This window comes from Carassius carassius, chromosome 1, assembly GCF_963082965.1.
Source record: "Carassius carassius chromosome 1, fCarCar2.1, whole genome shotgun sequence".
NCBI classification, from domain to species: domain Eukaryota; kingdom Metazoa; phylum Chordata; class Actinopteri; order Cypriniformes; family Cyprinidae; genus Carassius; species Carassius carassius.
The window spans coordinates 33,977,201-33,991,775 of NC_081755.1; the positions used below are offsets into that span (position 1 = coordinate 33,977,201).

Sequence of the window (14,575 nt, forward strand, 5' to 3'; positions counted from 1 at the left end):
AAGAGCAATTAATTTGTGTTTAATTGTATATTTGCATAGACTTTTTTCTGTTTTGTTCGGATATAAATAAATCAATGGCCAGAGACAAGTTACTTGTGTGTTAAAATCTGTTTACTCATACTGTCAAAATGGTGTTTTGATTGTAATTGCTGTATGCTATTAACAGGTCCAGTGATTTGGATCATCGGGAGTAGCTACATTCGTCGTGGGGAAGAGAGGGCCAGAGAGACCATCTTGGCCAATCTTGGCCTACCGGCCAAGGTTTACTGGTTTGGCTGGGGTGGACTTCGATTGCACGGACTCCTACCTTTCTTCTACCGGTCCCTCAGAGGAAGATCAGCCCTGGATGTCCTGCTGATTCACTGCGGCGGGAACGACTTGGGATGCAGGAAGAGCATCGATCTCGTCGCAGCGATGAAACAGGATCTGCAACATCTCTATCGGCGTTTCCCTCAGATGACCATTGTGCTGTCTGACATCACCCAGAGACGTCGGTAGAGATCGAGACTTCCGGGGAAAATTGACAAGTCCCGTAAATGGGTGAACAGTGTCATGGCTACCTTTGTCTTGGGAATGCAGGGGGGTATGTGCATCACCCTCAAATTGTATTTAACAAGCCTCAACTGTTTCTAAGGGACGAAGTTCATTTATCACCTAGGAGTAATGATATTTTTTTAAATAATTTAGCTGAAGGCTTGAGAGTCTTAATCCAGTAGGGGTGATGCTGGATTAAACCTCTCAGCATGTTTTTAACTTGAAACAGTTGAAGATTGTTAAATTGTTTTGGGGTTGTGTATGTGCCTTTTGTCTTTAGTTTAATACATGTTCACATTGGTAGACATAACACTGTTCAATAGTCACTGCTCTTTCTCCCCCCACCCTTCTTTCTCCCCCACCCTTCTTTCTCCCCCCACCCTTCTTTCTCCCCCACCCTTCTTTCTCCCCCACCCTTCTTTCTCCCCTCCGTGCCATTCATGTATCACCCTAGCCATCCACCCCATGGCCTCTCTATTTTCCTCCCCACGGCAGATGTAGCTAGAGAGGGGATCAGGATTTTAAAAAAAAAGTATTACTTTTTTTTAATTGTTTTTGTGTTTCAATAAATAAATATTTATTAATGAAATGATTGAATATTTATTATCAAAACACACAGTAGACACTTCAAGTAGACATACTTTGACAGAAATGTCATGTGGTTTTATTACTTATGGTTTAGAACTTCGTAATGATACATATTCAGTCAGTAGCCTTCACAGTGAATATTGATAAGGGAGAGGTCAAGACACCTTTAGATTACATTAGATTTATCTTTATTGTCAATGTGTAGAGTAAAAGTACAGAGACAATTCAATGCAGTTAGTGTCTAACCAGAAGTGCAAAAAAGTGTGGTATAGACGTAGTGTATTATAAACAGTAAATGACATGAAAGTAGTATACAGTTAACCTAGTGGTATGGTTTACAGTAAGGATGTTCATTTCAAATTTATTTGTATAGCGCTTTTCACAATACATATTGTTTCAAAGCAGCTTTACAGAAAATGCATTTCAGAAATCTATTAATTTAGTGCATAACATATCGCCTTGAATGATGATCAGAAGTTTCCAAGGTCGAAGTATCAAGGCTTTCCTGAAATAAGGGCTCAGACTAGCCAGGTGCATATAACATTACGTTAAGTGCAAGCAAGCTGAACTCGAACGCTCAATGACGCATCATAATAAACTCACATATGTCTGTGTGTGTGTGATTTTGGAAATCAAATCGTATTGTATAGTAATAACTAGTGCTGTCAACGTTAACGCGTTAACGCATGCGATTAATTTTTGTCTGGTTTAACGTGTCAAAATATTTAACGCAATTAACGCAGCATCTGTATTTTCTGCCATCCGTTGGCTAGCTTTACATTATATGATCACGCTCTTATTCATTTAAATGCTTTTAAACATTTCAAGCGCGGCAAGACAAAAGAGAATGCGCTGTCTGTGAATGCCCTTATGTGACACGTACACACACACACACACACACACACACATACAATGCATAGACAGGGCACCAGAATCCAGTTCTCTTAAGCGCTTGAACTAACAATAAACATCCCAAAGTGCCAGTTTTGTCGATTATCCTCATAAGAGCAATCTTAAATGATTTATATAAAGTCTAAAATGAAAAAAAAAGAGTTGTGAGAGAATGAGGCGAGATCCATAGACAGAATATAAACGGTGAGATCCGCGTGTCTGTCTGCTCTTAAAGGGACAGCAGCCATTAAAGCTTCCTGTCAGTAAAGTTAAAGAACAAAGGGAACAGAGAAAATGACTCGCTGCTCTTGACTAAAAAACTTTTGTAGCTTTAATAAGGATTAACTATTTAATTTATAGTTTATGCAGTGCAGACTGCATATAACTTTGATAACTTTATTAAATTTCTGTATATTTCCTAACTGTTAAGACAGGAAGGGCAGGAGTAAACATGACATTTATTATGGGTTTATGTTAGCATTGTTTTAAGTTTACTTAAATTAAAAACTGTTATATTTTTGAAGCCTAATAATAAATGTAAAAAATAAAAAAAAATCAGTAGCTGTATTAATATCAGTAATACTGTCAGGTAATCACAAGAGGCAGACAGGTGGTGAGTAGATAAGAGATTTATTAATCTTGTGCAACAGAACCGGGATGCAAAGGTGAGTTATGAAGTTGAAGATATCGTTCTCTGTGACTTAACTGAGTGGTAACCAAAGACTCTGGTTAAGGAGCTGGAGGAAGAGTTCGGGAAGGTTCACAGAAGGAAGACGGTTGGCTGACGGCTGATGAACGGGAATGTAGACTTCTGAAGGTAAGTGGTTAGCTCTGAGGAAGGTAGCATGGGTGAGTCTGTTGTCATTGGTATTGACGAGGCCAGACGATGACTGGTGAGTGAGAGTGGTTTATAAAGGGCATGAGATGATGAGATGGCCAGGTGAGGGTGATTAGAATTCAGGGGAGAGTGAAGGGGAGAGGGTGGAGCGAGTGAAGATGATGGCGTGGCTGTGACAAATACTGGCCTTCATTCATAAAAAGATGCCATCTAAACAAGTATTTACAAGTAACAAGTATTTGTTGTTTCTACATTAATTTGATTAACTGTGAAATTATTACATAAAAAAAAATATTAAAAACGTACAAAAACATTTCTTTTTTATTGCGATTAATTGCGATTAATCACAGAAAAAAATGTGTGATTAATCTAGTTAAAGTTTTTAATCGATTGACAGCACTAGTAATAACATAATATAACAATAACAATAAAATATAATAATATTATAATAATTATATAACATATCATATTACGCTATATATAATTACAATATGACATCTTACATTAAAACATTATAGGTCTGATAAAAGAAGTGGCTAAAATCGACTTTTATTATTATTATCGACTCTGAAATTATAGCCTATTTTTGGATTGTAATCGTTTGCCTTTCTGTAGTACTTAGTCATTTTAGTTAGTTAGTTTAGTTAGCTTATTTTGAACACACACACACTGTCACGGTTGGTAAACCGTGATCTCTGGGTTTTGCACTTTGTGGTGAAGTCTGTGTGTTTCGCGTCTGCACTGATTAGTTTGTGCGCGCCCCCGTTAATTGTCATTAGCAGCAGCTGTCACTCATTACACACTCCCTATATATTGGCTTGTCTCACGTCCCCCGGGAAACCCCCCAGGACCACTTCCGGCCAGAGCCGCGACTTCCGGCACCAGAAAACTACTCCGGTGAGCCAGCTTTCTGCAGAACTTTTCTAAATAAATGTTGCATGCACTTTGCCTTGCATCCCCGCACCTTCGGCGCCGAGGAATCTAAAGTGGCGTTCACACTCACTCTACTGTCGGGCAAGGCCGCCCTATGGGGGACGGCGGTGTGGGAAAATCAACATCTGTGTTACGCCTCGTTCCACTCCCTCTCGGAGGAAATGAGGAGGGTATTCGATCGAGCCGCGGCCGGCAGGGAAGCCGCTCACCAGCTCTCAGACTTACATCAGGGAACCTCTTCGGTCACGGATTACTCCATTCAGTTCCGCACCCTAGCAGTCGCGTGCCAGTGGAACGAGGCGGCGCAGTGGGATCGATTCCTGCATGGGCTGGCCGACCGTGTTCAAAAGGAGATCTACCTCCTCGAGCTGCCCCCCACACTCAACGGTCTTATTGACTTAGCCTTACGAGTTGATGCCCGGATTAATCGCCTGGGTTGTCAGACCAGTCCTAAGCGCCATACCATCTCTCCGGACAGGGGGCACTCGAGTCGAGAGAACGCAGTCGGTCCCATCGACGACCACGAACCCATGCAGGTGAGCTCGGCTGTCCCGGAGGGAGAGAGAACGGCGGAGGTCCCATGGACTATGCCTGTATTGTGGAGGCTCAGGACATACCATCTTCACCTGCCCGGTAAAAGAGCCAGCCCGGTAGTGAACTTGAGGCTACTATCGGGTGGGATCTCCGCTGGGAAGTCCTCAACAACATCATCGACTCTCTCAGTCTTGTCTGGTTTCTGCTTGTCCTGTTGTCCCTGTTTCTGTCTTTCAGAAGGAGAACATGGTTTTGCCAAACGTGCCCGCAGAGTATCTGGACCTGAAGGAGGTGTTCAGTAAGGGCCGCGCTGTTTCTCTTCCTCCGCATCGTCCCTACGACTGTGCCATAGATTTAGTGCCTGGTAAGTCTCCGCCTAAAGGCAAGTTATACTCTCTTTCTATTCCTGAGAGGGAGGCCATGGAGAAATACATTTCTGATTCCTTAGCATCTGGGTTCATCCGTCCTTCCTCTTCTCCAGCAGGGGAAGTCATGGCCTAATGGTTAGAGAGTCGGACTCCCAATCGAAAGGTTGTGAGTTCGAGTCCCGGGCTGGCAGGAATTGTGGGTGGGGGGAGTGCATGTACAGTTCTCTCTCCACCTTCAATACCATGACTTAGGTGCCCTTGAGCAAGGCATCGAACCCCCAACTGCTCCCCGGGCGCTGCAGCATAAATGGCTGCCCACTGCTCCGGGTGTGTGCTCACAGTGTGTGTGTGTGTGTGTGTTCACTGCTCTGTGTGTGTGCACTTCAGATGGGTTAAACGCAGAGCACAAATTCTGAGTATGGGTCACCATACTTGGCCGAATGTCACTTCACTTCAGGGGCGGGATTCTTTTTTGTGGGTAAGAAGGATGGTTCTCTGCGACCTTGTATTGATTATCAAGAGCTGAACAACATTACGATAAAGAACACTTATCCGTTACCACTCATGTCTTCAGCTTTCGAGAGGTTACAGGGAGCATCCGTATTCACAAAATTGGATTTACGTAATGCTTATCATTTGGTCCGCATAAGGAAGGGGGATGAATGGAAAACCGCCTTTAATACCCCCATAGGGCACTTTGAATACTTGGTGATGCCGTTCGGGCTCTCCAACTTGCCAGGGGTTTTCCAAGCACTCGTTAATGACGTGTTGAGAGATATGGTAGATCAGTTTATATATGTTTACCTGGATGACATACTGATTTTTTTCTTCATCTCTCCAGGAACACGTTCAACACGTCAGACGAGTGCTCCAGAGGTTACTTGAGAATGGGCTTTTTGTCAAGGCGGAGAAATGTGTATTCCATGCACAGTCTGTTCCCTTCTTAGGGTATATCGTCTCGTCCGAGGGAATACGTATGGACCCTGACAAAGTTAAGGCTGTGATAGATTGGCCATATCCAGATTCCCGTAAGGCCCTACAGCGGTTTCTGGGGTTCGCCAATTTCAATCGGCGTTTCAGCCAACTAGCCTTACCTCTGACAGCCTTAACCTCTCCCAGTACTCTGTTCAGGTGGTCGGACGCAGCTGAGACTGCGTTCACTAACCTCAAAATCCACTTCGTTTCGGCTCCCATCCTTGTGGCCCCTGATCCCACACGGCAGTTTGTGGTGGAGGTCGACGCATCAGAGGTGGGGGTAGGAGCAGTGTTTTCCCAACGTGCTGTCTCGGATAATAAGGTATATCCTTGCGCTTTTTTTCCCATCGATTATCTCCTGCTGAACGCAATTATGACATTGGTAACAGAGAGTAGTTGGCAGTCAAATTAGCGTTAGAGGAGTGGCGTCACTGGCTGGAAGGCTCAGGGGTACCTTTCATTGTTTGGACCGATCATAAGAATTTAGAATACACTAGAACTGCCAAAAGACTCAATTCCAGGCAGGCTCGGTGGGCACTTTTTTCGGTCGCTTTGATTTTACTTTATCGTACCACCCGGGTTTCAAAAATGTCAAACCCGATTCTTTATCATGTCTTTTTGATCCCTCCGCCTGCCCGGTGACTCCCGAGTGTATTTTACCTGAGAGATTAGTGGTCTCAGCACTCGTATGGGAGGTCGAGTCGAAGGTCAAGACGGCCTTACAAGGTGTAACGCCTCCACCCGGTTGTCCACCGAACCGTTTATTTGTGCCGGAGGGGTTAAGGTCCGAAGTCGTCGAGTGGTGTCACTGCTCTAACGTGGCTTGTCACCCAGGGATAAGTCGAACTAATGGGTTGGTTAAACAACGATTCTGGTGGCCACGTATGGATCGTGACATCCGCGATTTTGTTTTGGCTTGCTCAGTTTGCGCAAGTGGGAAGTCATCTAACCGACCTCCTGATGGGCTCCTTCAACCACTGTCTGTCCCTTCGAGACCCTGGTCCCACATCACACTAGATTTTGTTACCGCCCTCCCGCCCTCTAATGGCATGATGGTCGTGTTGACCGTAGTGGACCGGTTCTTGAAGGCGGCACATTTCATTCCCTTGCCCAAATTACAGACAGCCAAGGAAACAGTGGTCACTGTCCTAGATCACGTCTTTCGGCTTCATGGCCTCCCGGTAGACGTGGTTTCTGACAGGGGATCTCAATTTATATCCAAATTTTGGAAAGAGTTTTGTAAATTGCTAGGAGCGTCAGTTAGCTTGTCTTCGGGTTATCATCCCCAAAGTAACGGACAGTCTGAGCGAGCCAACCAAGTTTTAGAGAGTACGTTACGATGTTTGGTCCCCAAGAATCCTTCTTCCTGGAGTCAACAACTCTCTATGGTGGAGTACGCTCACAATTCGTTACCAGTGTCAGCTACGGGCCTTTCTCCGTTCCAGTGCAGTTTAGTTTACCAGCCACCAGTTTTTCCCAGTCTGGAATCTGAAGTCGCGGTCCCCTCCGCTCACGCGTTTGTCCAGAGGTGCCACCGCACCTGGACCAGAGCCCGCGAGACTCTGTTTCGGATGAGGGAGCGCACTAAGGCCAAGGTCGATCGCCACAAGTGAAAGCCTATGTTACAGGTACCGGCTGGCACCACATAAACAGCTTATATGCTCTCTCTGGAAACAGGAGAAATAAATGAGACCAGGCAAACTCTGCGTTCGTTTTTCGTCTCGCTCAGCAGAAAGAGAGGAGAGGATTTATTAGACATTCACATTTTAAATCCTCCTCTGTTACAAACACTCAATGTTCACTATCAAATAAACACGACTTCAAAATAAAATACAATTGGTCTTTTTTTTTCATCTTTCAGCAAATACTGAGTTTGAGTGATTAAATAAATCAAAATGACAATAACCACGGTTACCCTTTAAGTTGTATCTTTTTAACTCGAAATAAAACATAGCTTATGTCATCACTTATAAATAAAACATAGTTTGTCACAATTTACATATGGTTCCTAAATGCATCTTCCTCTTCCAGCAAAAGTCATTTTTACTCTTCCCAAAATGCATGAGCTGACAGACTTTTAACTTGTTTTTAACCACTTTTAAAATATAAAATCACATTTACTTTTAACATCAGGTTTTAACCCTGACAAACTCAGTTTTTAACATTAGCTTTTCACAATTTTACACAATATCATACAGTTAGAGAGTATTACGACTTTACAAAAATGTTCAAGGAGCTAAAAAAATAAAACTCTTCAGACGTGACTTTGGTAGTAACAGGTGACATTAACAGGCACGAAAATGTGGCGACTGCCATATGTACAATTATGTCCACATACTCATAACACAGCCTTATTAGCGAACATTAAAACATTCAGTGACATGTCAACATATTACACTTCAGGTACTTAGATTAATTTAATTTTCCACCAACCTGGAAACAGGAGAAATAAATGAGACCAGGCAAACTCTGCGTTCGTTTTTCGTCTCGCTCAGCAGAAAGAGGAAAATCGCAAAGCGGACAAAACTGACGTAAAGCCCAGTGGAGCACAATAAATGCCACACTACCCCCTGCTGGCGAACTCCACAATTACTCATTGCCTCTATATAAAATGTTTTAGTCCAAGGATGGTGGAACATGGTAAATTACCTCTGCACAAATATTCCAAAAACATTCAATTTAAAATTCCACAAACTACCACAAATGTGATAACACTTTAGTGGGCATCACACGCTCCCTGACAGAAAAGAATGGCTCCCGACATTTCCAAAAATCTTTATCTCAAAACAGTTTAACTATCTTTCAATTTTTAACCTTGATTCTCAAACCTCTATTCAACAAACAAGCATAGTAGGTGGAATATATGTGGCTGGTGCTTGGTAAGGGTATGGCATGTATGCTGTCTGGGAATAAAGGAGTGGGTGTGAATATGGCATACAAAGAGGCGGGATGTATGGAAAGATTGAGGGTGCATGTGTAGTGTGATGTGATGCTTCTATGACAGGTATATAGGGTGCTGTGTATCCAGGCACTGAGTTAACTGTGGCATGCGTCTGGACTGATGGCTCACCTAATGACTCATATGTGAGAAAACGACGTGGCCTTTTCTCACGAGCTGACCTTCTGAAGTCGGACTGAGTGTGATCTACAGGAGGAGTCAAAGGTTGAGCTTCTGAGTCAGAGTCTTGGTGCTCATTGTTTTCTTCCCCTTCCACAGGTACAGTGAGTAAAGGTTGGTTTTCACCAGTAGGATCTGGTAAGTGTTCAGGTACAGTATTATTTTCTCTCCTTACAGGTGCTGGTTCTGACCCCCGAATGTCTGGATACCTGGTGAGTTGCTCCTGGTAAGTAACAGGTCTTTCCTCTATCCTTTCAGTCGGTCTCCTTAACCAGTATCCCGAGCCAGAATCATTATCTGAATCATTTTCACTGTCATCACTGGTGTCTGCTCGTCTTTGGGTGTCTGTCATTCTCCCTTGGTTTTGTCTGTTATGTGTTTTCTTCTCAGGAATAGATCTGGTGTCAGATGGAGTGACATCGACAGGTAAGTCATTCACCAGCAAAAGGAGATTACGGTGCAGTGTTCTGCTTTTCTGTTTGTCTCCAGTTTCAGGGCAGACAACGTACACTGGGTTCTCAGCGAGTTGACGTTTGACTATGTATACAGTCTTCTCCCAGTATGCCCTTAATTTTCCCGGCCCTCCACGTTCACTGAGGTTCCGGACCAGAACTCTGTCCCCTGGTTGCAGTACAACCCCCCTTGCTTTCTTGTCATACGTCACTTTTCCCCTTGCACTGGACTTTTTGCTATTCTCACCAGCAATGCGGTAGGCTTCTGACATCTTTTTAGCCCATTTTTCTGCAAATCCTGTAGGTGAATATGATTCCCTTTCTCCAACCAATCCAAACAGCAAGTCGACTGGGAGATGTGGGTGACGTCCGTAGAGGAGGAAAAACGGTGAGTAGCCAGTTGACTCATGTCTGGTGCAATTGTATGCATGTATAACATGCGGGAGATGATCCTTCCATCGTAGTTTCTCACTATCAGTCAATGTTCTTAACATCTGGAGAATGGTGCGGTTCAGGCGCTCAGCTGGGTTGCCTTGTGGGTGATAGGGTGACGTCCGCGAGTGGCCAACCCCTGACAACCGCTGTAATGATTGGAACAGTTTGTTCTCAAATTCACGACCCTGGTCATGATGTAGTTTGGATGGATATCCAAACCGGGGTATGAAATCATTGAAGATGCGCTCAGCAGCTGTTTTCCCACTCTTGTTCTTCGTGGGATATGCCTGGGCAAATCTAGTAAAATGATCAAGCACTACTAGAATATATTCATATCCCCCACAGCTGGTTTCCAGATGCAAATAGTCAATACACACAAGCTCTAAAGGGAAGTTAGATGTGATGCTGCCCATAGGGGCTCTCGTGTGTGTAGTGGGTTTCTTAGACCTGATACAGGGACATTTTTGGGTGACATAGTCTTCAATTTCTTTAGCCATAAAGGGCCAGTAAAATCGTTCCCGAGCAAGATGGAGCACTCTTTCTGTGCCTACATGACCCATCTCATTGTGTAGGTACTTCAGAGCAATCGGCCTGTATTTCAGAGGGAGGACTAACTGTTTTACCTGGATCGTCCTTCTGTAAAGGAGGCCATCTTCAAGCTGCAACTTACTCCACTCATGCAGAAGCTTTCTGGTGGCTCCACTTACAGTTCGGCGTATGTCATCCGTCAGTTTTGTGTTTGACTCCTTTAACTCAATAATCTTGCCTATGGCTTGATCCTCTCTTTGAGCCTTAACAAGATCATCATGGCTGATAGCTGGCAGGTGACAATGAGGTTGTGGTGGAGAATCCAGTGAACACATGTTAAGTGCTGCAATCCAGGCCACATCCTTCCGTTCTGCTGCCTGACTCCCATCCCATGTGGCACGCACTGCCTCGTTCGAGAACTCCTCTGTACAAGCCACCTCATATTTCCCCATGTCCAAGGGGAGCCGAGAGAGTGTGTCTGCATCCACATTTGATTTTCCAGGTCTATACCTGATGTCGAACTGGAAATCTGAGAGTTCTCCCACCCACCGGTGGCCAACAGCATTGAGTTTTGCTGTACTCATGATATAGGTCAGTGGGTTGTTGTCCGTGTACACAGTGAAATGGGGAGCGTAGTACAGGTAGTCCCGGAATTTTTCACACACAGCCCATTTCAATGCGAGGAACTCCAGTTTTCCACTGTGCAGGTGGTAGTTACGTTCAGCAGGTGTCAAAGTCCTCGAGCCATAGCCAATGACTCTTAGTGTCCCATTCTGGCGCTGATAGAGGACAGCCCCCAGGCCCTGGTCTGAGGCGTCTGTATGCAGCGTGAAAGGTAAGTTGAAATCAGGATATGCTAAGACAGGTGGGGTTATAAGGAGAGTGACCAATTGCTCTAAAGCTTCCTGATGTTGAGTGGTCCAGTCGACAGGCTGTCGGGAAGGCAGCTGTGGGCGTTTGGTGGTTTTCCCACATGTTGAAATCTGGGCTTTCCCTGATTTAGTTTGGAGAAGCTCATAGATTGGCTTCGCGATCCTGGAAAAATCCTGGATGTAGGAGCGATAATATCCCAAGAAGCCGGTCAGTTTCCTTACTTCACCAACTGTCTGTGGTGTCTTGCTTGTCAAGGTTTTGACTGCTTCAAGGTCCCGTGGGTCTATCTTGATACCATCAGCTGACACAAGGCGCCCCACGTACCTGACTTCTTGTCTGAAAAGCTCACACTTCTCAGGTCTCAGTTTGACTCCGTGATGTTGAAGAGCCTGGAGCACTTTGCGGAGGGCCTCCACATGTTCATCGAATGTTCTTGCGTAACAGAGCACGTCGTCCAGATAAGGGATGCAGCATTCATCCCTGAGGGGGCCTAGCACCTCCTCCATGCTCCGCTGAAATGCTGCTGGGGCATTTGAGAGTCCGAATGGGATACGGACCCATTCGTAGAGGCCCCACGGGGTGACGAAGGCAGTCAGGTGACGCGAACCCTCGGCAATGAAACCCTGATGGTAAGCTTTTCCCTGGTCTAGGATGCTAAACCAGGTGTAGCCCCCCAGTGTGTCTGTCAGGTCTTGTATTCTGGGTAGTGGATGTCGATCAGGCACAGTCTTTTTGTTCAGGAGCCGATAATCGATACAAAGACGTAGGCTGCCATCCTTCTTTCTAACACAGACAACTGGGGCAGCATAAGGGGACTTAGATTTAACAATCCAGCCTCTCATCAGCAGCTCCTGCACGTACTCCTTTACCTCTTCAAACAGTGGCTTGGGGACTGCGGAGTATGCTCTCTGTACAGGAATCTCATCTGTGAGGGCAATTGACATTTGTAAGCTTGGTATGCATCCAATATCATCGCCGTCACGTGCGAAAGCCCTGGCTTCTTCACACAGCATTTTGTTGACTTTTTCGCTTTGTTTATCATCAAGGTGACTTAGGTCGATGGGAGGTTGCCATGATGATGGATGGGCGTCAACAGATGTTGATACAGCACTGTTAACAGTCACTGTGGGCTCGGGTGCTTCAGGTGAGTCTGTTGCGATCACTTTTTCAACACAGTGGATGCCACCAAGTGCTGTCTTTCTTGGAAGAGTTACTGCATGTTTAGTGTTGTTACCCACAGGTACAGCTACATAAGGTTTTCTTGGATTTTGTACCTCCAACAGACCTTCACCCACATCCAGTTCTGTCAACTGCACATTGTCATCATCAGGCTCAAATAGGAAGACTGTGTCAGATGTACTCATGAGGGGAGGGACTTGGCACTTTACCCAGGCTACCTGACCTGCTGGGATAACCATGTCCTGTCTGCCTGTCCGTAGGAGCCCGCACAGCACAGAGGGTTTGCTGGCTTGGATGAAGCTCACCATTAGCTCTGCCTTCTCTGCTGGTATACATAAGGCATTACAGAGTAGAACGACAAGGGTTGGAATCAGCTTTTCAGGTTGTTTTTGTATCATCTCTTCCAGCACGTTGAAACCCAACAGTGGTCTCTCCAGAGCAAGACTGCTGACAAGAAAAGGCACAGTGATTGACAGATTAGGGTCCTCATTCCCCATCAAATTGACTGTAAGGGCAACCCAGCCATCAAAAGGGAGAACGTCACCATTCACTGCATACACCCTTAACTCGTCTTCGTCACCTATAATGTCGCTGAGTGCCCTAACAGGAGTGTCAGGTAGATATTTACTCTTCCAGTCTCTATCAATCATACTGACTTGAGCACCAGTGTCCAGCAGAGCACTGACTGCTAATCCATTAAGGTTACAATGGGTGAGAGCTTTCCTTCCAATGAGTTTGGCTAGATGTTCCCCTTTGCTGTGAGGTAAGTCATAAGTGAATGGATTGGTTGTCTTGTTTGTTTCTTTCCTTCTCTTTTCCATTATTTTGTTTTTTTTCCAGTCCTTCAATTCCACGTTGATCAGTGTGACAAGTGTCAGGTTGGGACGATCGCTGAGACCCGGTCACTGTTTGTCCCTCGGCAGAGACCGGCTCCAGTTTCCCTGCCGTGTTGGTCTCTTTAGACAGCCCACTGCCCGGTGACCTTCTTCACCACAGTGGAAACAGTGAGGGCAGTCGGGACGATTTTGCTCCACACACTTGTCACAGCCATATGGTTTCTCTCTCCTGCGGTCTCCTCTACCTTTTCCATTGTGGCTGAACTGTCCTGCCACCTGTGTCTGCATTGACTGTCTCATGAGCTCAACTGTACTTGTAAGCTGTTCAAGTTTCTCTGTTAACTGCTGGATCACATCTGTTTTTGGCACCTTCTCCTTTAAACTAGGACACTGTGCAGCATTAATTTCAGACTGAGCACTGTGCACATTTGTTAGTCTTTGACGGGTGGCGGGACCTAGCCTTCGCTGCCTTTCACTTTCATCACACATCACTTTCTTCATCTGTTTTAAAATCGTCTCATCCGATACTCTGGGGTCCCCAAGCAATGGCTTCAGCTCTCTGCGGACATCATCATGTTTATGACCTAGGCCCTGATATACGGTGTGGAGAAACACATCCTGCACTGTGCTTGCACTATACTTGACATCTGTGTCAGCATGTTTGGAGGCCAGCATGATCTTCTGCTTAAGTCCTATAACTCGGTATAGGAACTGTTGGGGTGTCTCATTGTCTTTTTGTTTGGTGCACATGAGCTCCTGGAACAGCTCGGTATTACATTGCTCACCCAGGTGGGAGTGGAGGAACGCTTTTAGCTCTTCTACAGTCAGATCATCCTTATTCATCAACATGTCTTTAAAAGTTCCTGGCTTGATGACTTTGAGGACGGCTCTTACAACCTCTGCATCACTGAACTGCTCCTTTAAACCATCTTCCATCTGCCGACAGACACTGTTATAGCTGAGATCTGACCCCTGGTCCCCAATCTGACCCCCCTGTATCTTCAGTTCCCTGCGATGAAGGTAAGACAACTCTTTTAAGGAGAACAACTTGTCATGTGTTAATGGTGTCGTGTGTTCACTTAAACCTCTGCTGCCTGCTACTTTACTACTCTGTGTGGTGCCTCCTATCTTTACAGATGACTGAGGTACAGACTGTGGAGTGGGTGTGTGTTTGCACTGCATAATTTTCTTACTCAGCTCCTCATAACTAGGAAGTATTTTCTGCAGCTCTGTATCATGTGTGTCACTAGCCGTAGATAGTGTCATGTGAGTTGTATTAGTAATCCCAATATCGGTAGTATCACTATCATCAGTTGGGTTAACATTATCATTAGCATGACTTGCATCCCCGCTGCCAGATACATCAATTGCTACAGCAACTTGTGAAGCACGACCCTGAATGACTATGTCAATTAATTCCCTTAAGTTTAATAAGTGTGCCATCCCAGAATCCTCTAACTCCAGTAAAGGCTCACTGGACATGAAACTGCAAA

General features: G+C 45.1%; 1 protein-coding gene across 4 annotated transcripts in view; it reads right to left on the minus strand.

Moving 5' to 3' along the window:
• LOC132146955 (immunoglobulin gamma-1 heavy chain-like) overlaps positions 1-14,575 on the minus strand; it is a 364,816-nt gene that overhangs the window by 238,560 nt on the left and 111,681 nt on the right. The gene's annotated exons all lie outside the window — the stretch shown is intronic.